Source organism: Ursus americanus, chromosome X (assembly GCF_024610735.1).
Source record: "Ursus americanus isolate L20-20 chromosome X, mUrsAme1.1.p, whole genome shotgun sequence".
NCBI classification, from domain to species: Eukaryota; Metazoa; Chordata; class Mammalia; order Carnivora; family Ursidae; genus Ursus; species Ursus americanus.
This window is the reverse complement of record NC_142164.1, coordinates 100816439-100840855: the sequence shown is the minus strand read 5'-3', so window position 1 is coordinate 100840855 and position 24417 is coordinate 100816439. Positions and strand designations below refer to the sequence as shown.

General features: G+C 35.1%; 1 long non-coding RNA gene across 1 annotated transcript in view; it reads right to left on the bottom strand.

Moving 5' to 3' along the window:
- Positions 1–24417, bottom strand: part of LOC148106991 (uncharacterized) — a 131183-nt gene that overhangs the window by 95639 nt on the left and 11127 nt on the right. The window contains exon 2 of the long non-coding RNA XR_015723492.1: positions 22506–22608. This is a non-coding gene — a long non-coding RNA (uncharacterized LOC148106991). The remainder of the gene's footprint in view (positions 1–22505; positions 22609–24417) is intronic.

Sequence of the window (24417 nt, the reverse complement as noted above, 5' to 3'; positions counted from 1 at the left end):
TCTTTACCAATCGCTATAGAATGTTAACACAGTGATGTAAATTTTGTAGGTCTATCAATGTCAAGAATTAGACAGTATCTGTGTCAGAGACTGCTAATCGTCCTCAAATATCTTTTCCTACCATCTTTATTTTAAAAATAAAACATCTTAGTTTAAGCTGGGCACATTGCCACCTACCCTGGGAGCGTACTTTCCATCCTTCCTTACAAGTTGTGGTCATGAAACTGAGTTCTGGAGAAACTTGTTTGTGTGTTATGTGAGAAACTGCTGTTTCACTTCCTGTTGAAAGACAAAAATACTTGCCCTAGATATCCATAGGCAAGATGAGATGATTTGGAAAATATATATAAATTTTACAGAGGGGTAATTACTATATGTATATAAATCTCCCAGGCTGTGTATAAAATATGGTTATACAAGTTAAAATTATAAAAACTTAAGAAAAAAATATATTAGGTTAGACTATATATAATTCTCAATAGTTGATTCTTTCAACCTTGAAAAATGGCAATTTCAATTTCATATAGTTACACCTAATAAGAAACCTAAATTTATGGTACGGGGTGTAAGAAAGTATAAGTGTAATAACTTCACCATTTTCCATAGAGGGAAGTAAAACATAAAATCTTGATCTGAGAAGTCAAGAACTAGATTATTATTGCTTTAAAAGTATGTATTATAGGGGCGCCTCGGTGGCTTAGTCATTAAGCGTCTGCCTTCGGCTCAGGGCGTGATCCCGGCATTATGGGATCGAGCCCCACATCAGGCTCCTCTGCTGGGAGCCTGCTTCTTCCTCTCCCACTCCCCCTGCTTGTGTTCCCTCTCTCGCTGGCTGTCTCTATCTCTGTCAAATAAATAAAAAAATCTTAAAAAAAAATAAATAAAAGTATGTATTATAGAGCTTATGATATCAGATGTAATATATAAATAATTATCAGGAAGTAGAGATAGAAAGAAGTTGTCTGCTAATAGTCTCATCTTTTAAGGTGGAGAGGTCAATTAAGGTTTTAATAATTATATATCATAGTTCATTACAGTGTCACTGATTTTAAGATGCATTGTTATGGTATGTACAATTTTACTTTTATTTCAGAGTTATTAATGTCCTTTTTTCATATTTTAATATCCTCTGTGCCTTTAAGAGCACTGGTGATGCTGCATTTCTTAAAAAATAAATAAATAAATAAATAAATAAATAAATAAATAAATAAGTAAGTAAGTAAATAAGAGTGTAAGAGCCATCAGAGATAGGCCCTTAACCTATCTTTGATTACTTAGAACTGGCCTACTTTGGATTTTCATTCTGAAATGCAGATACATCTGATTCACCATCACCACCCCTGCCAATACCTTTCAGTAATTCAGATTACACATCTTCAAAGTTATAGAATCAAACAAGAGAATGATAGAAATTGATTGCTAACCTTCTGAATTATGAATAGAAAAACAGAATCATATAAGTTTAGCAAAAATAAAAGGGAAAATATTAAAAGCAGGTAATATAATATAGATAAAGGGAAAGGAGTAAAATCAATTCTTTTTATCACATCAGTAAGTATAAACAGGAAAAGTTAACCTATTAAAAAAAGATTCTATAATATCAAAACCCATAGCCCAACAATGTGCTATATGACAGAGATTTATCTAAAACAAAGTTACACAAAATGAATAAAAGTAAAATGACTGTAAAGGACCTACCAGCCATATTTCGAAAATAAAAGAGCTGTTATGTTAATATGGAAGATTTAATTAAAGGCTAAATGTTAAAAAACTGATGTGCTACTTTCTAATAAAATGCATAATTTACCCTAAAGATATTTTTATACATCTTAATTTATGAAAATCAAACAAATTTCTCAAAACCTGAAATGCAGGAGAAACTGAAAGAAAAACCACATTAAAAGGCTTTAAGTACCCCCTAGCTGCTCATAACAGTATAATATAGAGACTAATGAAAAAAATGCATATAAATATCACCAACATTTTAAAATTAAGAGACATGCAAATGACCAACAAGTATATGAAAAGATGCTCAACATCACTAATAATCAGGGAAATGCACATCAAAACTGCAATGAGATATCACCTCACACCTGTTCAGATGGTCGTTATCAAAACAGGAGTTGGCAAGGACATGGAGAAGAGAATCCTTGTACACTGTTGGTGGGAATGAAAATTGGTACAGCCATTACGGAAAATAATTCGGAAGTTCCTCAAAAAATGAAAACTAGAACTATCATATGATCGAGCAATCCCACTTTGAAAGGTGCATATACCCAAAGGAAATAAAATCACTCTCTGCAGTAATACCTGCACTCCCATGGTCATTGCAGCATTATTCACGGCAGCCAAAATAGAATGGCTTAAGAGTCCACCGACAGTTGATTAAATAAAGGAAATGTGATAAATATAAGTGTGATAAAATGAATTAGCGTTAAAAAGAAATCCTGCCACTTGCAACAACATGGATGAGCCTTGAGGACATTATGCTAAGTGAAGTAAGCCAGACGTGGAAAGACAAACACTGCATGATCTCACTTATATGTGAAATCTAAAAACGTTGAAACAGAGTAGAATGGTGGTTGCCAGGGGCTGAAGGGTGGGGAAAATGGGGAGAGGTCAGTGAAAGGGTACAAAGTTTCAGTTAAGTAGAATGAGTAAGCTCGGGAGATCTAATGTGCAACATGGTGCCTAGAGTTAATATACTATGCTGTATATTTGAAATGTCCTAAGAGACTAGATCTTAAGTGTTCTCACAACACACACACACACACACACACACGCACACAGAATGATAACTATGTGACATGAATGAAATTAGCTTGACTGTGGTAATCATTTCGTAGTGTATACATATATCAAAACATCACATTATATAATATAAACATGCACACACACATATATATTTGTCAATTATACCTCAACCTGGGAAAAATAAAAAAATAAAATAATATTGTGTGACAAAGATGTATGTTGCCACTTTTGTCAGCTCATAAGAACTCTTCCATCATGATATTTCATGGGATTGACTTGACAGATGTTGATCATATAAGACAAAGTACCACAGATACATTTAATTACACAAAACACAGAGGGGGTCCAAATACCAGAATAAAATGTGTCTCCAACCTTCAAGTGGGAAGTTTTCCAATTTGGTAGTCAAGAATAGAGTCTCAGCTTAGGAAACCACATTGAAATATCTCATTTAGCATATAATTTATTTAAAACACAAATGACCTATTTTATGTTTAAAATATTATTTGGCTTATACAGTGTATACTTTTTTCCATGTTATCAAATAACATATAAAGTTAGAGGCCCTTCTATCTTGGAAGAATTTAATGTTGATTTTGAATGGATAAGATTGGAGAAGAAGAGTGAATGTCTTGAGTTCCCAGAAGGCTGGGAATCCATGCATATATGGTTAGCAGGGGAGAAAGGAACGGTTATGTGTTTTATGGGGATACATTGTTTTGATGCTTATAAATGTATACATCTTAGTGGTAAGGAAAGTTCTGATAAATACGCTGGGTAGGAAAAGTGTAAGCAATGCAGAGAAGCCACCACTATGGAGAAGGAAGAGAAAATAAACAATTATTCAATCAACACTCACTTTGGATTAGATATTGTTCTTCTCTATTCACCCCAAACCCACCAACTTTTAGTGCTGGCTCTGTCCAAGAATGATTGGAGTGAGGCGACAGAATAATATCTAAGGCCAGGAATAAAGATACTACTCCTGTGATACTATTATTGTGACGTGTAGACAGTATGAGATATTGACAAGATAAATGGGAGTTCAGAAACTATGTATTACTATGCTAGCTCAACTCCATGGGGACACCTGATAAATTGATACCAAAAAAATTAGAGAACGCCTGGAAAGAGATCATATAGAGCCAATTTTAGGCAGTGCTACAACTGTATATAAATTATGCAATTTTCTATGTATATAACGACATTTCCTCTCTGCTGTTGAGGTTCAGATTGAGTTTTCCTTAACAGGGTGTATATTATTGTTGCCATATCTGGAAAAACCCACCAATATTAATCTCTAATGATTCCACGTATGTAGAAAAGAAAGAGACAACCATCAGAAAAAGAAAACATCTTTGTACTTTTTTCTTACTTTTACTATGAGTAGGAATCAACAGTGAGCCACAAATTTCTATGGATCTGTTCACTTACTCATTCATGAACTCTGTGTCATGTGTGCTAGGAGCTGAAACAATATTCATGAAAAAGGTATAAACAGCCCTTTCTCTCTAAGACTTCTAGAAGAATCAAACTGGTAATTACAATAGCATCATTACTGCTATCTAAAAATTGGTGATTACTTTGGGATAACAAAGAATGCAAAATCAAATTTCCAAAAATGGAAAATCAAAAAAGACCCGAGAGAGACACAAAATTTGACTGTGTCAACAGATATACTGAAATATGATTCAAAGAGTCTGTCCACTCAGTTGTAGAAAAAAATGCAATTGATCAGATTAAAATGAGCATTTCTAAAAAATAAAAAATAAAATAACATTAAATGAGCATTTCTTTAACTTTTCAAGGTAGTAATTGTATCTGTTACCTTGATTGCGATGATGGTTTCTCGAATGTATGCACATGTCAAATCTCATTAAATTATATTCATTTAATATGTGCAGGTTTTTGAATATCAATCATTCTTCAATAAAGTTGTTAATATTAGCATTTCCTTAGATTATGAACATAGACACACATCATAGCGGAATTAGTCTCGGCGGCATATTAATATTAGAAATTACATATTTTTTTCATATCACATATCAAGTAGTAACTTAAAATTATGATAGTTATTACATCTGCTTCAAGATCTTACTTGACTTAATGGAAGACAAAATTATATAATTTTAATATTTTGATAATTACATTTCTATATAACCAGCTTCTCTTGAAATCCTATGTATTTGACTTTATGCTTATAAAAACATTATCTGAGAAGGGGTCCATAGACTTTACTTCTCTGTGTGAGACCAAACAATTACAAGAACAAATGTGGATGCAGAGAGAGTGTTCCTGGAAGAGGAACTACTGTATTAAAAAAACAGAAAAATAAAAACCTTGGCCTAGAAAAGGAAGAACATTGTCCAACTAAGGAACAGAAAGCAGTTCCGTAATTTCTGATTTGTAGCATATGCCCTACATAGCTGATTTTAAGATATTAAGTGGCATCCTTAAACATGAAATTAGGAAAAGATGTATACCACCAGCCCTCCTAAGATTCTACAGGCTGGCTCCAGCATACCACCAGATTCTTTATGTGTATTATTAGGTGAGGAAGAACAGACCACCAATAAAATTGTAATATATTCCTTTTTATTTTTACAGCCTTCCTGTAACCCCTTTTCAGTATTCAATATTCTTTTCCAAACTGTCAGAAACTCAGGTCTTCTCTTGAAGATTTTATATATATATGTATGTATATATACATGTATATACACACACACACATATATGTATATATACACACACACTTTATATATATATATATTTAAATATTTTTATATATAATATAAATATATATATATATACACATATAACACTTGAAAAATCAATACTACATATTCAAATTATTATTAGGGCTATGAGAATTTTTAATGTTTTTTTTCTTTATCTTGTTTCCTTTCAGAGTTAAAATCATATAATTTAATCAAATGAATATTCCAAAAACAAGAAAAGGAATTTATTTCATATGACAACAAGGAGAAACTAGCATGATGGCAAATTTGGTATTTTAGGGAAAGTTTTACACTAGACCTATATTCCAGGATTAATTTTATAACAAATTATATCTTTTTAATAACAAATTATATCGATAAAAGCAACCATGTGTATATTTTACAATGGTTTTAAAAAAGAAAAGACCTTGTTTATAGAAATGTAAAATAAAGTGTATCTTTAATCAGATGTATCAATAGAACCACTGGAATAATAAATAACATGTTTACAGGAAATATTAATAGGATAAGGCATATTTGAACCTTTTTACTCCCTAGACATCACTTTTCAACTGAGAAAACTAAAGTTTAAAGATGTGAAATAACTTACTCATGGTCACACCGTTCAGAATGACACATTTGATATTAAAGCATCCTTTGATTTACTCCTAAGCCATGTTATTTTTCCTCCAGGACTCCATTAACTCTCAATAGAATAACAGTTTCAAGTTCTTCATTTTTGGTAAGATGAAAAAGCATTTGCCAGGCAGCAGTATTTTAGCAAGTGTTAAGTATCTAGCATATACTCAAGACACTATTGTACAAACTGTAACGTACAAACATATATATGAAGAAAAATTTTAATTTGTGTTTATCTATTTTATAAACACTAATGATAAGAATAATACACATGAATAAATGTGTGAATATAAGAACTTATATGTCAATACATATTACTCAAAATTTACTATTTCCAGTGTGCTCTGCCTGAGTAAAATATAGTGAAAATATATGTTTTCCTCTTTGTAAAGAAATGGATAACCTACTTCTTTCACTGCTCCCAAAGATGGCTTCATGTTGTTAGAAACTGCATGTGCAGGGGTGCCTGGTTGGCGCAGTCAGTTAAACAACCAGCTCTTGGTTTTGTCTCAGGTCATGATCTCAGGGTCGTGGGACCCAGCCCCGTGTTGGGCTCTGTGCTCAGCATGGAGTCTGCTTGAGATTCTCTCTCCCTCTCCCTCTGCCCTTCCCCCTGCTTATGTTTTCTCTCTAAAATAAATAAAATCTTAAAAAAAAAAAGAAACTATATGTGTATAAATATACACACACACATATACATATTTACAGATAGGTACATTTCTGTATTTATTTATTGTTGCCAAATTGTGTTTTGCTGACACATCTACGAGTATTAACGTACTTATACAAATATTCATAACCATATGATGTTTTGTCTTGAAAAGGAAATAATTTCGTTCATGTAGACATTTCAACTTTAATAAAGAAAGAAAGTTAAATTATACTTAACAAGAAGGAATCATAGTGACATTATCCAAAAATTATGCTTGTCTTAGTTTTTGGCATGTTACTTTGTGGTAAAGCATGAATTAAGTAGCTAACTGAATTTGACAGAACTAGGTGCTTTCGATACTACTCTGCTAACAATAGCAATGATTTCAGTATATGAGAAATATCACTGACAATGTCCCTGATTAATTGATTTCCATAAATCAAATTCTTCAAGGGCAATGAAGAATGCGTACCGTTAGCACAATTATGTATTATATCACTTACTTTTCTGTGAATGAGGCATACTCCATACACTGGTTCTAGAATTGTAAACTATCAGTTTCAAGGGACCTGCATTTTAATTAAACTTTAGGACAAAAAGCATGAATTTGTAATGCCATATAATGTACATATTATAATAACATTGTATGGTGACAGATGGTGACTACACTTATCATGGTGAGCACTGTACAACATATAGTATTGCCAATTCACTATGTTGTACACCTGGAACTAACACCACATTGTATGTCAACTACACTTCAATTAAAAAAATTTTAAAATAATATGAACCTTTCCAAAGCAATTTTAATTAATACAGTTTCAGCATTTTTTTCAAGTTTGTATTTTTCATTTATTTACTTTTCTTTTCCGGAGAGGACATAACTGGGTAAAAGCCACATGGTTTTGCTGTACTATCCTTTATTTATTTATTTACTTACTTATTTACTTATTTGAGAGAGAGAGAGAGTGGATGGGAGGGGCAGAGGGACAGGGAGAGAGAATCTCAAGCAGACTCCATGCTGAGCGCAGAGCCTGACACGGGGCTCTATCTCATGAAGCTGAGATCACAACCTGAACTGAAACCAAGAGGCTGACACTTAACCGATTGAGCCACCCAGGTGCCCCTTTGCTGTACAATCCTTAACAGGGACGTTTTGTATATGGCATACAAGCCTCAGAATTGTACCATTTCTGCTAGAATGTTGAACAATAACATGTATCTTGACTAGTACTTTGGAATGAGATTCCAAATATTTAGGAAAGAGGCAGTGAATGTGGCACTACAATAATAATTTCTAATATGGGAAACAATTTAAAATAATTCCCAGGCTCCTAAACATAATTCACAAACACACAAGGCCAAGGTATTCTCTTTTTTAAATAACCAAGACTTATGTTTAATCTTGATTAGAGACAATGAAAATAGGTTTCAAGAAGAGCCCTTCTCCAAATTTCATTCCATGGTTTAATAAGACATAATACAATTTTGAAGCAGTGATGAGAGATAGGAACAACTGTTCATTTCTAAGTTTCCTTTACTTTATTATCCCTTGAATTTTCTAGATCTGTGCTGTCCGTTTTGGTAGCCACTAGCCACATATGGCTATTGAGCTTTTTAAATAGCTAGATCAAATTGAGATGTGTGCCATAAATATAAAATAGATGCTAGATTTGAAAGACCTAGGATGAATAAAAGAAAGCAAAATAGTCCCTTAATATTTTATGTAGATTTAATGTTACAATAATATTTTGAATAAATTGAGCTAAATAAATTTATGATAACTAGTTTCACTTTTTTTTTTTTTTAAATGTGGCTAGAAAATTTAAAATCACACTGTGGCTGGCTAGCATTTACACCTGCATCATATCTCTGTTGAATAGCGCTGCTCTAGATGGTCCTTCCACATTTCTCCACATATTGTAATACGTAACCTGTAGATATTTACACTGTATATTTATATGTGTGGCTTGATGCAAGTCTCAGAGTTTTCTGATGTTGCAGGAGAATTGTAATTACCTTCTCTACTTGAGCATAGATTACGTGAATAAAACCATTGATTTTCAGCATGGAGAATGTTGCCACCCAAAACCATCAAGTCAAGGAAACATCATGAATGCAGATACAAATATCATCTTATGTCTCTGTACCTATACATAACTCACTTCTCAAGCTCCAATTTCCCAGTTCAAGGTTTCATTTATTTATTCACCCACTTATCCATCCAACTATTTATCCATTTATTCAATCACTTATTCATTCTTTTCAGCAAAAATATACCTAGCCTCTGCTAAACATAATGTAAGGCTGTAGCCATACAATGTGTGAGACACTGTCCCTTCTATCAAAGAGGGCCTAGTACAGTGGCAGAAACTCACATAAATGATGATGATAACATATAAAAACAATGATGAGAATGCTTGGCAAATACTGGAAACTCTCCACTAAAAATCCTCATCAGTGTGCCCTGCCCATAAGACTGTCTCAGCTTATTCAAAACAAATTCATCATCTCTACCTCAATTCACCAAAGAAATTACTCCTCCTGATAGTCTTATTTCTCTAGTCAAACTGAGATTCACATTAAATTTCACATCCTCCCAACGTATTCAACCCAATTCTCGATGTACCCCACTCTTCCCATCACTTTCTTCCCTTGGTTTCCAGGATACCATAATTTCTTGATTTTCCTCTTTTCTCACTGGCTGCAACTTAATGTCTCCTTTCCTGATTTCTTTTATTAACCTAAAGGTCTCAACTTTGGAGTATTCTAGGTGTCTGTTCTCAATCCTCCCCTCGTCTATATACACCTAATCTCTTGTTGATCTTCTCTAATTAAATGGTTTCCAAATTCATCTATATGATTGATTCCCAGACTTCTATCTTCAGCCTGAACTTCTTCCCTGAACTCCAGTAACATATATCCAAATGCCAAAGGGATATCTAATAAATATCTCAATAAACATCTCAAAACTTACATGCCCCTAACTGAAAAATTCTATATCTCACCTATTTGCAACTTCCTTCACTCACAGTTTTCTCCTTTGCTCATGTCAATTCCTTCCTTTTACTTACCCAGGCCAGTAATTTTTTTTTTTAACGATTTTATTTATTTATTTATTTATTTATTTATTTATTTATTTATTTGAGAGAGAACATCAGTTGGGGGAGGGGGAGAGGGAGAGGGACAAGCAGACTCCCTGCTGAGCAGAGAGCCCCACGTGGGGCTCAATCCTGGGACTCTGAGATCATGACCTGAGCCAAAGGCAGACTCTTAACCAACTGAGCCACCCAGGCGACCCAGGCCAATAATTTTTCAGTCACGCTCAACTCCTCTATTTCTTTCACAACTCCCATCCAATCAGTCAGAATATTCTGTCACTCTACCTCCAAATACGTCCAGCATCCACCATTTCTCACTGTTCCCACTGGTATTATTTCATTATTTCAGGCTACCATCCTCTCTTGCCTGGATCATTACAAGTGTTTCCTAATCCATCTCCCTGCTTTCGTCCTTGCTCTCCTGCAGTCCAGTTATATTAAAAAGCTGAAATAATCTATTATAAATAAGTCAGATCAAGTCATCTATTCCCCCAAAAACCCTCAACTCCTCATTTCACACAGTGTTGAAGTTCAAAACCTTAACATGATCAAACGGGACCCTTCATGATCTGGATACAGCCCTCCACCCCCGTTACTGCTCTGATTCTATCTTTATTTCCTACCACCCTGACCTCACTCACTGAACTCTAGCCACACTGACCTCATCATCTCGCAAAAGGGCTAGGTACACTCCTGCAAATTCCTCCAAGTTCTGGATTAAAAAACCTTCCTCTTTTCTATTTCCCTCTTGGGATGAAAAACTTAGTTCTTACACTAGCTTTTTAAGGGTCTCAGTTTCATCATTTTAGCTTTATCTCCTTAAAATCTCCAGACTCATCTACCCATTGTCCCCAGAAAACATCATGGTCTTTCCCATTCCTGTGTCCTAGTGAATACTCATGCGGTTCTCCCACTTCATGTGCCTTACTCTCTGTTTGTCACATTCTATCCATTTGTCAATGTTCAACTGAATGTCTGTTTCCTTTTTCAGGATTTTTCTAATCAGAGCACAGGCTATTCTCTCACTTGTCCAAAGTCCAGTAATTAATAAATATCCATACTTGTCATCAATTACTTCAAATGATACTGCTTTTACTATTTATTGCCTTGATTTCTGGATTATAAACTTAAGATAAAAAATGTAAATGACTCTAAAATCCTTATAGTAATAGGCATTTTATATTGACTTAGTCATTAAAGAGGTTTATATCATATTTTTATTAGTTTAGTTCTTGTTTTTTTATATCTTCAGAAATTACTTCCCCATACAATAAAGCATACACAATAAGATATACTATATTTTTCCTTTTATCTTTATGTCTAAACTCAGAACATGATTAAGAAAGTTGAAACTGAAGAGTTTATATACACTACTGCAAATACATGGATTTATACTTAAATTTTTTTTTAAGATTTTATTCATTCACTTGACAGAGAGAGAGAGAGCATGAGGGGGAGGGGCAGAAGGTGAGGGAGAACCAGACTCCCCACTAAGCAGGGAGCCCAACATGGGGCTTGATCCCAGAACCTAGAGATCATGACATGAGCCGAAGGCAGATGCCCAAACACCTGAGCCACCCAGGCACCCCAAATTTATACTTAAACAACAGAAATATTTAAGGCATTTTGATGGCTTGAAGAACTCTCATAATAAGAGTTAAAACTTAAGGTATTTTGTGTGTCATAAGCACTTTATATTCATGTTTTTGTTATGAGAATAACACATGTCTATTACATTCGTTTTGGAAATGATGAGTGTGAGTCTGAGGAATATTAAGTAAGTTCTGCAAGGTGAGAGAGCTAATAAGGAGTATAGGAGAGGATTACACCAAAGCTGTCTTACAAAGACACAATCACACACAAACACATTCAGAATGAGGACTCATTAGAGTACAGAACATCCAAATCTCTGACTTTACAGGTTAAATGTCTTGCCAACATCACACAGGTACTAAGTGAAAAACTAAGATGAGAACAGAGATTGAGTGCCTCCAATCTTGCTATTTTATAGGCATAGACCATGTTTGAGTTAATGCTATTGGTAGCTTAATTAACATATTGGTATTTTTAAAATTCTTCAATGTTCAGTAGTAAAACCAACTCTTCAGACGTAGGTAAATGCTAGAACAAGCTAGGCACATTTTTTTAAGTGAGAAAAGAATCAAGGTGAGATAAAATTATAGAGAGAGAGCTATCTCAAACCACACAGCTGTAATTCCTGTGTTTCTAAAAACGAGCACCGTACTGTCCTAGGTGCACCCCACTGTAGCTCTACCAGCGAGTGCGCCATCAGCATCCCCTTCTCCTTCTTCTTTCTGTTTAATTAACTAAGATGTTCTCTTCTTTCCTCCTAATGCCTACGTTAGAAACTCATTTGGCATTTGTAGGTATTCATAAGAAAATTCTAGTTACTTCCTACACATACCTGTTCTGATATAGCCAAAAACCATTTGGTGACATTATCAACTCATTAAAGTGAGAGATGTGACAGAAAGAGCACATGCCACATGGAATAAATATAAAAGTGTCAACCACTTAAATGGAAAAAAAAAATCCATCTGGCTGATTTGTCTTTGAAAAATGAGTTGTGTATTAAATTCCTTCCTTAATATATGACAGCCAATTAATCTCAAAATGGGTAGAAGCATATAGTATTCAATTTAATTAAAACCAAAGTGATTGAGAGTCTACTATATGTAACACATGTGCTAGATTTGAGAAAGATTATATATAAGAATAAAAGAGTCACTTCCCTTAAGGGTGCTTGTCTTCTAAAGGAAAGGGGAGTAGTTAAAGGGGAATTAGATAAAAATGCTGCCAGAGAAATTTTTAAAAAATGAATAAGTTCTGTATTACAGAATGAAAATTCAATCACATTCAATTGAGAAGGAATTGAAAAAAGTTTCAAAAGATGCTCTAGGTAAGCCTTAAAGGAACAGATCAAAATATTTAGCACCTACTATTAGTATCTGCCTAGAGTATATTTTGTTTCACACATTGTGAAAACATGAATGTACTGCCTATAACATAAAATGTTGCTATAATTATAAAATGGTGACATGCAATGCAGAAGCAAAATTAATAGGTGCTGCAAGTCAGGTATCAAAAATCAGTGGAAGACTATTTCAGTTTAATAATCTCTCCATTAAAAATAACATGTTGGAATAAAAGTGTTCTTTTTAGAATATAAGGCAATTTAAAATAATCTATTCCACTGTTTTTGATTACATGCTTATAAAACAGAAGCCATTTGATATTTTCAAATAAAGAACGCTATGGATACACAAAGACTACTTGGAAGATATTTGCCAAACCCAGACAACGAATATTTAAGAAAACTGACTTACCCCAAATATTTCAAACATTAAGATACCAATCTGACCAATATTACATCTTTTATCAAATACTTTCATTTACAAGACATCTCTTAACTCTCTGCACCAACAAATTCTGAGAGGGTGATTCCAAACCAGATCTTACAGGACCACCTGGCTGAAAGATATACCATATAACTCACTGGAAGTTTTCTAATATTGCCTTAACACACTGGCCAAATATACTTAATTAACGACTCCAGTAAATGGAAGTTTCAAAAATAAATTAAACTCCTTCCTTCTTGTGAATGTATTAACACGATATGCCACAAATGATTATTCTTTTAAAGCAGATGGTACATTTTCAGCAACAATTATTGAAGAGTAGATAGCTATATTTAAACAAATTCCACCACCTACCATCATGTTTCATTTGACAATCTGTTCTTCTCAATTCTAAGATTCCCATCTTTTGTGAGCAGAGAACTTTCTTAAAGTGTTTTAGAGACATTCGAAGGCTTTACAGTTATATCAACTAAATCCCAAATTTGTAAGCATTAAGCTACCTCTTCAAAGCAGAAACAGAAATCCCCCATAATTCCTGCAATCGGAGAGCGAGTTTATGGGAGGAAAAGCACCAAAATTAAGATATGTTACTTAATGGACTATAATACATGTTCTTCAAATCCATCCCAGGTACCACATACAAGAGTTTTCAACAATAGATTACATCATTTAAACAACTTGCTTCTATTTTCTGTGGAACAAATACATTTTAAATTATTTTGAGATTGTTTTACTCCTTTTAAGTAAGAATGAAAATGATACCTGTTGTGTTTATTTTATATTTATAACCTTACATCTTTTCGGAGAATAAGTTAAGGAAAGATAGGCTTCCAACTTCTTATAATCTATAGTCAGGATTCCAGTTAGCACTGTCTACTCATACAATAATCCTAATTTATTGCCTACTTTCCCAGAACAAAGTTAATTCCATAATAACTGTACTTAAAAGGGTGGGTATTTTGACCTAATATCAACATTTCTTTTTTTTTTTTTTTAAAGATTTTATTTATTTATTCGACAGAGATAGAGACAGTCAGCGAGAGAGGGAACACAAGCAGGGGGAGTGGGAGAGGAAGAAGCAGGCTCCCAGCAGAGGAGCCTGATGTGGGGCTCGATCCCATAACACTGGGATCACTCCCTGAGCCGAAGGCAGACGCTTAACCGCTGTGCCACCTAGGCGCCCCTAATATCAACATTTCTAAGCTACAAACCACAGAACTGGAGCAAGTCATGAGCATAGCATATTTAACTTTTTTTTATTTTTACTTTTTATATTATTTGATTTTGAGAAACAAAGAGTGGGGGCAGGGAGGGGCAGAGGGAGAGAGATTCTTAAGCAGGCTCCATGCCCAGCGTGGAGCCTGACATGGGGCTCGATCTCATGACCCTGAGATCATGACCTGAGCCAAAATCAAGAGTTGGATGCTTAACTGACTGAGCCACCCAGGCACCCCTAGCATGTTTAGTTTTAAAACAGAGTAGTCTACTTAAATATTTTGTCTGTCTTAATATACAAGAATTGCTTCAAGTAAATAAATATTTAAGATTCCTCTTAGTAAAGTATTTTCTTTTTTACTATTATTAAATAGATTTCAGGCTATGATAGAGATACACGTAATATATCTCAAAAGACTTAACAATGTAAGTGACTGAACTGCTGGACTGAAATGGAAGTTGCATTACATTCCCCTAATATTCCTTCTAACTTTGTGACTGTCATCAAAAGTGATCATTTTGGAGATAAGATTTAACACGATTATGAAAGTGTTAAGATCTTCGGTAAGATCATTTGATAAAGAAAACACTGGTCACACTGGGTGGCACAATTCAGTTTAGACCATTATAATTATTTTGCTCTATGTAAGATATGGGTGAATAACAGTAAAGGTAGGAGTAGAGGCAAGTTGCCCTGCCCAGTACAATTAGCCACCAGCTCTAAGTGGCTATTGAGCACCTAAGATGTGGCTGGTCTTAATTCAGACGTACTGTAAGTGTAAAATAAACACTGGATTTCTAAAAGTATTAAAAATGTAAAGTATCTGTCATGCAGTATTAAATGTATGCTGAAAAATAATATTTTAGATATGTTGGCTTAAATAAAATATATTATTATAAATTACATCACTGTTTCTTTTCTTTTCTTTCTTTTTTTTTTTTTTTAATGTGACTACTTGAAAATTTTAAATTACATACCTGGCTCTCATTTGTGATTCACTATATTTCTATTGGGCAGCAGCAGAATTTCTTAACCCGCAGTAAAGCAACACTACTGACATTTGAATCTAGATAATTCTTTGTTGTGGGAAGCTGTCCTGTGGATTGTAGAAGATTTGGAAGCATCCCTGAGCTCTACCTGCTAGAAGCCAAGAGCATTTTGCCCCAAGACGTGACTACCAAAAACTTCTTAGGACATTGTCAAATACCCTCTAGGGGCAAAACTGCTTCCATTTGAGAACCACTGGTCTATAGTGTCCCTAGTGGTGTCATACAACTACACCAAAACGAGTCTGCAATACCAAATTCAGAAAGGAGATACTCAGATACCTTAAACTCAAAGGCATTACGTTTGCTGATTTGATGTGACTATCAGGAGAATTATTTTTCAGAATGTTGTTTTCTATCGGAAACAATGGAAGAGCAATCTGCATATGGAAACGTTAACTGCAAATGTGTCCATAAACTGTGAATTCAAACATATATATCCTTAATTTAAAATATATAATGTTCACAAAAAATGAAATTAAAATTTCAATATGTAATATTTCTTTTTTAAAAGATCATCTTTTCATGACATGGTGTCATTTTTCTTTTTCTTTTTTTTTAAGGTTTTGTTTTCATTTGTTTTTGTTCTTGTTTTTTGAGAGAGAGAGAGAGAGAGAGAGAGAGAGAGCATGAATGGGGAGGGGGAGGGGCAGAGGGAGAAGGAGAAACAGACTTGCTGTGGAGCAGGGAGCTGGCAGCAGGACTTGATCCCAGGACCCTGAGATTATTATGACCTGAGCTGAAAAGCAGATGCTTAACAGACTGAGCCACCCAGGCGCCCCAGGGTCATTTCTCGTATTGAGAAATATATGCTGTAGGGGCACCTGGGTGGCTCAGTCGTTAAGCGTCTGCCTTTCAGCTCAGGTCATAATAATCTCAGGGTCCTGGGATCAAGTCCTGCAGCCGGCTCCCTGCTCTGCAGCAAGTCTGTTTCCCAGAGTCCTGGGATTGAGCCCTGCATTGGGCTCCCTGCTCCGCTGGGAGCCTGCTTCTTCCTCTCCCACTCCCCCTGCTTGTGTTCCCTCTCTCTCTGGCTGTCTCTCTCTCTCTGTCAAATAAATAAATAAAATCTTAAAAAAAAAAAAGAAAGAAATATGTGCTCTAAATGGCGAGCATTTTAAATATATATATATAAATAGATTAATATGAATGAATTCTTTCTGTGAGTTCCCTGGTTGTGACTTTGGATCACATCTGAAGAGAGATGGCTTTTAAGACATTTATTTTTGACTTCATAATCAGTATTTTATCACATAAAGAGAATAATAAAACTGTACATGACGAATAAATCTCAAACTACTTGTTTTAGTAATCATCCATGTAGCAATACAAAACGCACCTCAAATTCCTAAACATACAACTAGTACTTGTTGATTATACTGTTAAGCAAAGACATCTGTAGTATACTTAGCTCAAGCCAATTGTCGGTAATGAATTTCACCTCAGTTCTGCTGTAGGTTCTTTCAAATAGTTACTATTTTTTTTTATTGTGTGATATCATACAAATCAATAACCAACTGAATTAGGGCTTGTATGTAATATTAATGACTGTGTTAATACTCAATGTTGTTTTCAACTGTGAAAAAGTGACAGGAGATCTCATGCTTCATTTGTGTTTCATCTGAAGCAAAGGCAATAACCAAATCTTTTTAGCAAGAAAGAAAAATAAATTTGTATAATGAAATATAATCATTTTGTATTTTCTCATTTTTATTTCAAATGAGGGAAATGTGCATTTGAATTCACAAGAACTTCTCCCAAGGCACAGCAAGTTAACAATGTCAATTCTGGGCTAAGGTTTCATTTAAAGAATGGTCAAAGAGAAGAAAAGAACTGTTCAGATAGTGGTGTGCTCTGTAGCCATAAATAGCACAATTTTCACTGGGACAACAAAGAAGAGAATAAGATAATTTATGTTAACATGCTTGTTATCAAATACATCCTCCCTGAGGGTTTTACAATACCTGCTCTATCTCTTTTTCTACCACTATAGTTGTCCTACGTCCCAAGAACCATTAGCAGCATGTGGTCCGCTAAGGGACAAACCTGTCACTCTGGGTCAATGAATAGCTGCAGGGTAGCACTGAAACTCTGGGACACAAGGCTGTGATGGATATGTGCAAATATGTCTACAAAATATTCTTCTTGTTAAAACAACTACCTTCCATTTCAGAAGACGTATCCATTTCCTATCAATGTAATCTAATGTGAAATAAATGCTGAACAGTTGGAGGGTGAGATGATTTCATTAGTGTAGACAGTCAAATCAGTTTTCAGACTAAAAATAAAAAAACAGAGACAAATGTGGCTAACTGCTCGCTGTCTCCCTGATTCTATGCTTTTTGTCACCATGCCAGATAACTTATCTCATCCTTTTGTTTATTCATTGTGCGAAGAGACACTTCCAAGGGCTTGTAGCATTCTACCTTGGTGAACACATTTGGTGTATCTTGATGGGAAATTTTGCAGCCGTAAGCCAAGAATTTTGAGAATTGTAATAATTCTTCCGGAGGCTACTCTCCCAAAGTGATCTCATTTAAAATACCCTTCTGAAAAACCTATTTAAATAATAGGAGATAATATGAGGTCCAAAAAGATGAAAACACAGAGTCCTAGGATAGGAAACAGTCATTTAGAACTACTGGTTAGAAATTCCTAAAGCAGTGAACAACTGATGGGCAGGGTTTTTTCTTTCTTCTTCACTCCTCCTCTCCCCGCTACCCCTCCACCCACCCAACCCCGGCCTTCTCCTCCTCCTCTCCTTCCCCTCCCTGTACAATTCTCCCCCACACCCTCTCTCTGCAGAAAAATAAAGTCAGCATACTGAACTCCTGAACTGATCTGGCCCTAGGCAGAATTGTAAAGCAGGTGAAGATTCTGTACCATTTCTACTGACATTTGCAGTTTTTTGTGCTATCTGTCCATTCCAGTCCATCATCTACCAGCTACCCACCGTGCCATTAACTTAATCTCATGATCTTACTCATTGTCAAAACTACTGTTACAGAACCTACCAGTTCCTCAGGAGCTTTCTCATTTATGATATTAACTCATATAAAGGAAATTGTTGAATCATCAGCTACTAGTGACAATAATTTTTAGGCGATCTATTAAAGACAATAAATCAAATGAATACATTTCTAAAGTGGGACTGAAACAAGCAATGATGCAAACTGGGAGAAATTGGGTCAAATTTCTTGTCAAGTTGTATATTATGAACACACTGTATACCCATTCCCTCGATTACACGAAGCAGAAAAGGTATCTACTCCAAACCTGATCCCTGATAGTAAAGAAGCTAGTGGAGAAGAAATTGATGTGAAAAGATTGTTCTTGTTTTTTTGACATAAAACATCCTTTTGACAAGAACAGTCATGCCAAGACATTTTGACCCAGAGAAGGATGCAAAGAAGTGGTATACAAAATAAAGTAAAAGTTGAACTGAATGGTTTATGGTCTTCTGTGCCCTTCACAGGTGATACACATATGATAACAAAGTCCCAGACAAAAAGCAGCGAATCCAAACTTTTGGAAAACTGGCTTCTTACTTAATCTGCTTCTCTGCTTTTCAATTGGTTGATATTCTAGATACCAGGATCTAGAATATCCAAAAAAATACCCAAATGGTGTACCATTGGTGATAAAATCCATTTTAAAACTTGAGAAAATCCCCAAATAACTAATAAAAAATGGCTGAATCTTATTCTAGAATCAATGATGTGTTTTTTACCAAATGGTTTTATACGTACACATACAACACAGGCAATCAGGGTAAAATATCCAAGGTAATATTTAAATGTATGTAAAATTATTATCTCATAAAAATAAATACGGGAATTTAATCATTAAATGTTTATACTAACAACAAGTCTTTTCAGAAGCTTTAGTGGTATATGTCAACTCCAGGGAACTATAGATCAGAAATCTTTTTTCTGTAAAGGACCAGAGAATAAATATTTTAGGCTTCAGAGGAACTACGGCACCAGTTATAACCAGTCAACTCTGCCATTAGCCTGTGCAAGCTGTCGTAGATGATACAAAAATACATGGGTGTCACTGTGTTCCAATAATAGTTTAGTAATGAAAACAGGCAGTGAGTCGGATTTGACCCACAGGCCAGAGTTTGCTGACGTCTGCCCTAGATTATATTTCCACATAAAATTCTTTGTTCTTTTTTTTGTTTTTAAAGATTTTATTTATTTATTTGTCAGAAATAGAGAGAGAGCACAAGTAGGGGGAGTGGCAGGTGGAGGGAGAAGCAGGCTCCCCACTGAGCAAGGACCCGATGAGGGGCTCCATCCTAGGACCCTGGGATCATGACCTCAGCTGAAGGAAGACGCTTAACAGACTGAGACACCCAGGGGTCCCTAAAATTCTTTGTTCTTGAGTGCAGATTTATTTCTTGGGAAGTCTATTTCCAGCAGTACTGAGGCATGCTGCAGTAGGATTCTTATTTTAACTTCTAAGCCCATTTCAGTAGAGTTGAGATTTCTCTCTGTTAATTACCAAGAGAAATGGTTCTTTTTATTCCTTTTATTATTTTTGTTTTTATTTTTTTGCCTCCCTTACAACTTTGGATTGAAAAGACCACTATCTGTTATCACGATCTTTCTAGTAAGTTCGGAGAATTTTCAGTCTCTACACTTAATCAAAAGCTGAACAACTATGGTTGCTCTTCAGAGCCACTGCACACCTTTATACCAATGCTTGGGTGATCCAGCACAGTTATGTGAAAACATGTGTCTGGTTAGCTGGAACAAGTTTCTTTCTGTCTACTGCCTCTGTGTTACAGAGTTTCCTGGTTGCTATGAATGTTCATCTGAGCAAGGTGGTAATTATAGTGCCTTTCCATTCTTCCTTTAGAGGACAGAAAAGCTCCCTTTATGCAGAAGTCGTTGGTTCTACCTTTCTTCTATCTTGTAAATTAATCGATAAAATAATGCTAGTGTGACTGCCTATCCCATTCTGTGTCTATCCCACAAATGCACCATAATAGTGTTCACTTCTACATCTTTGAGGCAGGTAACTTCTTAAATGTTTTCTTCTTCAATACATAACATTAACACAATCCTATTGCTCTAATATATCTGTATTCAATATTTGCGTGATTTATGCACACATTTATGTTAGCTACTTGGATTCTTTTTGAAGACTGGCTAATTTCTGTCACGTAACATTCCCCTGGTTACCAAATCCCATCATCAGCAGACTTCCAAACTGAGATCTCCTAGGAGCGGCACACGCTGAAGCGCTTATGGCATCTTAGTAATTTTGTCACTTTAAACAGAAGAATTTCAAAGCCAAAAATGAATCAGGTTTTATCTGGCTGAACATTCTGACAGAATATCTCCAAGAAAATAATGCTTCTTTCATCTTAATCTCAAAAATTTTACACTTCTAATATTTGTATATGTTTAATAATGAACACAATATACGGTACATTAGTACAAGTATAAAGTACAAAGTATAAAGTTATGATCAATCTATTCTAAGGAATTGCAAAGTCACTTAGAGTTCTGGGTAAATCATCCAGTTCTTCCTGGGGCACTGGTCATGTCTCCAGAAGGAGAGAAACAGGATAGCATACACAGCAGTATGGGATATATAGTGCTTACTGGATGCTACTTTGAGAACCCATGTTGATATTCTGATATAGATTACTCTACTGCTAATTATCCAATCCTATAGGTAGATACACATTCTGGCTTTATGGTGCAGTTGATCTATCCTATCATGCTACTAGTTATCAAGACTATGACCTTACAGATTTCATGTTTCCGAACTTCATAGAGATCTCTTACATATGACCTAATGTTATGTTATAAATAGATCCTTTTGCAGTAAAGATTGCCCCAACTAAATAATTCAGAATTATATTGGCTAGAGAGTTGTGTGATAGCATGGAAGTTTACCCTGACAACTGTTGCACTCAGTATCATAACTTCAGCAACTAATTTGCACCAACTCAAATTCAGGGCCTGAAATGGTCGCTTGAATTCTCAGTGATATATACAGAGGAGATTATAGGCATTCAGAATCTTTGAAAATTAGAAAACAACATTTGTGACAAGTAAAATTTAATTTTAAAAATTCAAAACTTTGTGGGGGCACCTAGGTGGCACAGTTGGTTAAGCATCCGACTCTTGGTTTCAGCTCAGGTCATGATCTCAGGGTCCTGTGATCGAGCCCCACATCAGCTTCCATGCTCAGTACAGAGACGGCTTGGGACTCTCTTTCCCTCTGCCCCTCACCCCTGATCTCTCTGTCAAATAAATAAATACATCTTTAAAAAAATTCAAAACTTTGAAACAGATGAAAATGTATTATAGCTTCTTAAGGAGATAAAGAAGCTTAGCTAAGTGATTCAGGCAAAAATTAAATTCAGTCAGCACATCTTTTGTCTTTTTGTTATATGAATGATCCCCCAATTGTCCTCTATGTTTCCAATGTGGCACTTTCTGGCTATTGATTTCAAAACAAATATATAGGATTGAAATGTGTACCATTAGTAATTGGCACAAAAAATCTGAAAAACTCTGAAAGTTCTAATTATATCAGAACTATTAAGTAGTTGACAGTATACATATTCACCAAATGCAATCTTCCTCTTCTCTTTTATCATAATGAGGATTGCAAATCATCCAGGAGCAGATTAAGGTCTATCACAAATGCTCTAAGGAAGATACACATTCCTTTGAGCCCTGTGTTTGTTTTACATAAAATAACCATACAATCTGTTTACTGTACAGGTAGTATCTTTTAAGGCACAAATGTAAAACATTTATTATTCTCACTGACCCTTTACACCAGCTCCATATCTTTCCCTGCCTAGGATGTAATTTCAAGCAGATCCCATAACCTTTATGACACTGTCAGAAAATGAAAAGATATTTGGTCCCATTGAGTCATAAGAACAGTCTTATTTTTACAATTAAAATATCATTTTTTGCATAATTATCAAAATTCCATAGTTTGATTCAGTTAGAAGCTGGTTCTCTTACCTAGACAATCCTGTATCTCTCCTGAGGTATCATCTGGTTCTTTGTCATTTTTACCCATCTTATTCTTCTCCTTTTTCTCACTCTCCTACTCCAAATGGGCAGCCTATAGGATCAAGAAAAGATTTACTTCAATGACAGATGTATTTCCTTGATGATTCCCTCGGAGTATGGCAGATTCTTAAGGCCAAGTAATATTTCACAGAATGCTTTTGTGTTTATGAGAACTACTGAGAAATAGCCCAATTGGATGCCAAGTTCATCATTCTTTTAAATTTTATTTATTTATTCGACAGAGATAGAGACAGCCAGCGAGAGAGGGAATACAAGCAGGGGGAGTGGGAGAGGAAGAAGCAGGCTCCCAGCGGAGGAGCCTGATGTGGGGCTCGATCCCATAACTCCAGGATCATGCCCTGAGCCGAAGGCAAGCGCTTAACCGCTGTGCCACCCAGGCGCCCCCCAAGTTCATCATTCTTGACCTTGAAAATGTCTCTTCTATGGCTGGGCACTCAGGACACTTCCCTCAATTTCTATTCACAAGCTGGGATTACATTCTACAACCAATCAGGCAATAATTTTAGGAAGAATCCAAGATAAACCCAGGCAGGCTTCGTCGCATAAAATCCACACTTATTAAGCTGTGAGCTGCTTTTTAATTTTTATTATTTACTTATTTTTATTTTTGATGGGTGGCCAATTTGACTTCTGTGGCCTCCCTGTCAATTCAGTATTTTTTTTTCCAGATCCAAATCTGTCAACAGTCCCCCTAAAACCCAAATTCTAGGAGGCAGTTTTAATTTTCCAAACGGTGTAGTTAGCACTGTGCCACATTTGCCACAAGTTCTTGTTTTCAAAGAACTAAATCATTTTGGATCCCTCTCTGAGAGTATTTAAGTTTCTCCCCAGAGGTACCTACCATCCGGTGTTTAGCATGAATGGCTACATGCAAAAAAAATGAAACTGGATCACTCTCTTACACCATATACAAAAAAAAAAATAAAAAAAAAAATAAAAAAAAAAATAAAAAAAAATTCAAAATGAATTAAAGACTTGAATATAAGGCCAGAAACCATAAAATTCCTCGAAGAAAACATAGGCCATAAGCTCTTTGACATCAATCTTGGCAATATTTTTTTTGGAACAGTCCTCTCAGGCATGGGCAAAAATAACTAAAATAAATGAATAGGATTACACCAAACTAAAAAGCATAGCAAAGGAAAGGAAACCACAATAAAACAAAAGAGCAATCTGCCGAATGGGAAAAGGTATTTGCAATCACACATCTGACAATGGGGTAATATCCAAAATGCATAAGGAACACACACAACTTAATATATATATAAAAAAAAAAACAAACCCAACCCAATTAACAAATGGGCAGAGGACTGGAATATACATTTTTCCAATGAAGACATACAGATGGCCAACAGGCACATGAAAAGATGCTCAACATCATTTATCATCAGGGAAATGCAAATCAAAACCACAATGAGGTATCACCTCACACCTGTCAGATAGGCAATTATCAAAAAGACAAAAAATAACAAGTGTTGGTGAGAATATAAATAAAAGAGAACCCTCATACACTGTTGGTGGGAATGCAAACTGGTACAGCCACTATGGAAAACAGTATGGAGGTTCCTCAAAAATTTTAAAATAGAACTGCTGTATGATGTAGCAATTCCACTTCTGGGCATTTATCTGAAGAAAATGAAAATGCCAATTTAAAGAGATAAATGAAACCCTATATTTACTGCAACATTATTTACAATAGCCAAGATATAGAAGCAACCTAAGTTTCCACTGATAAATGAATGGATAAAGAAAATGTGGTAGTTATACAATGGAATATTACTCAACCATAAAAAATAATGAAAGCTTGCCATCCGTGACAATATGGATGGACCTTGAAGAT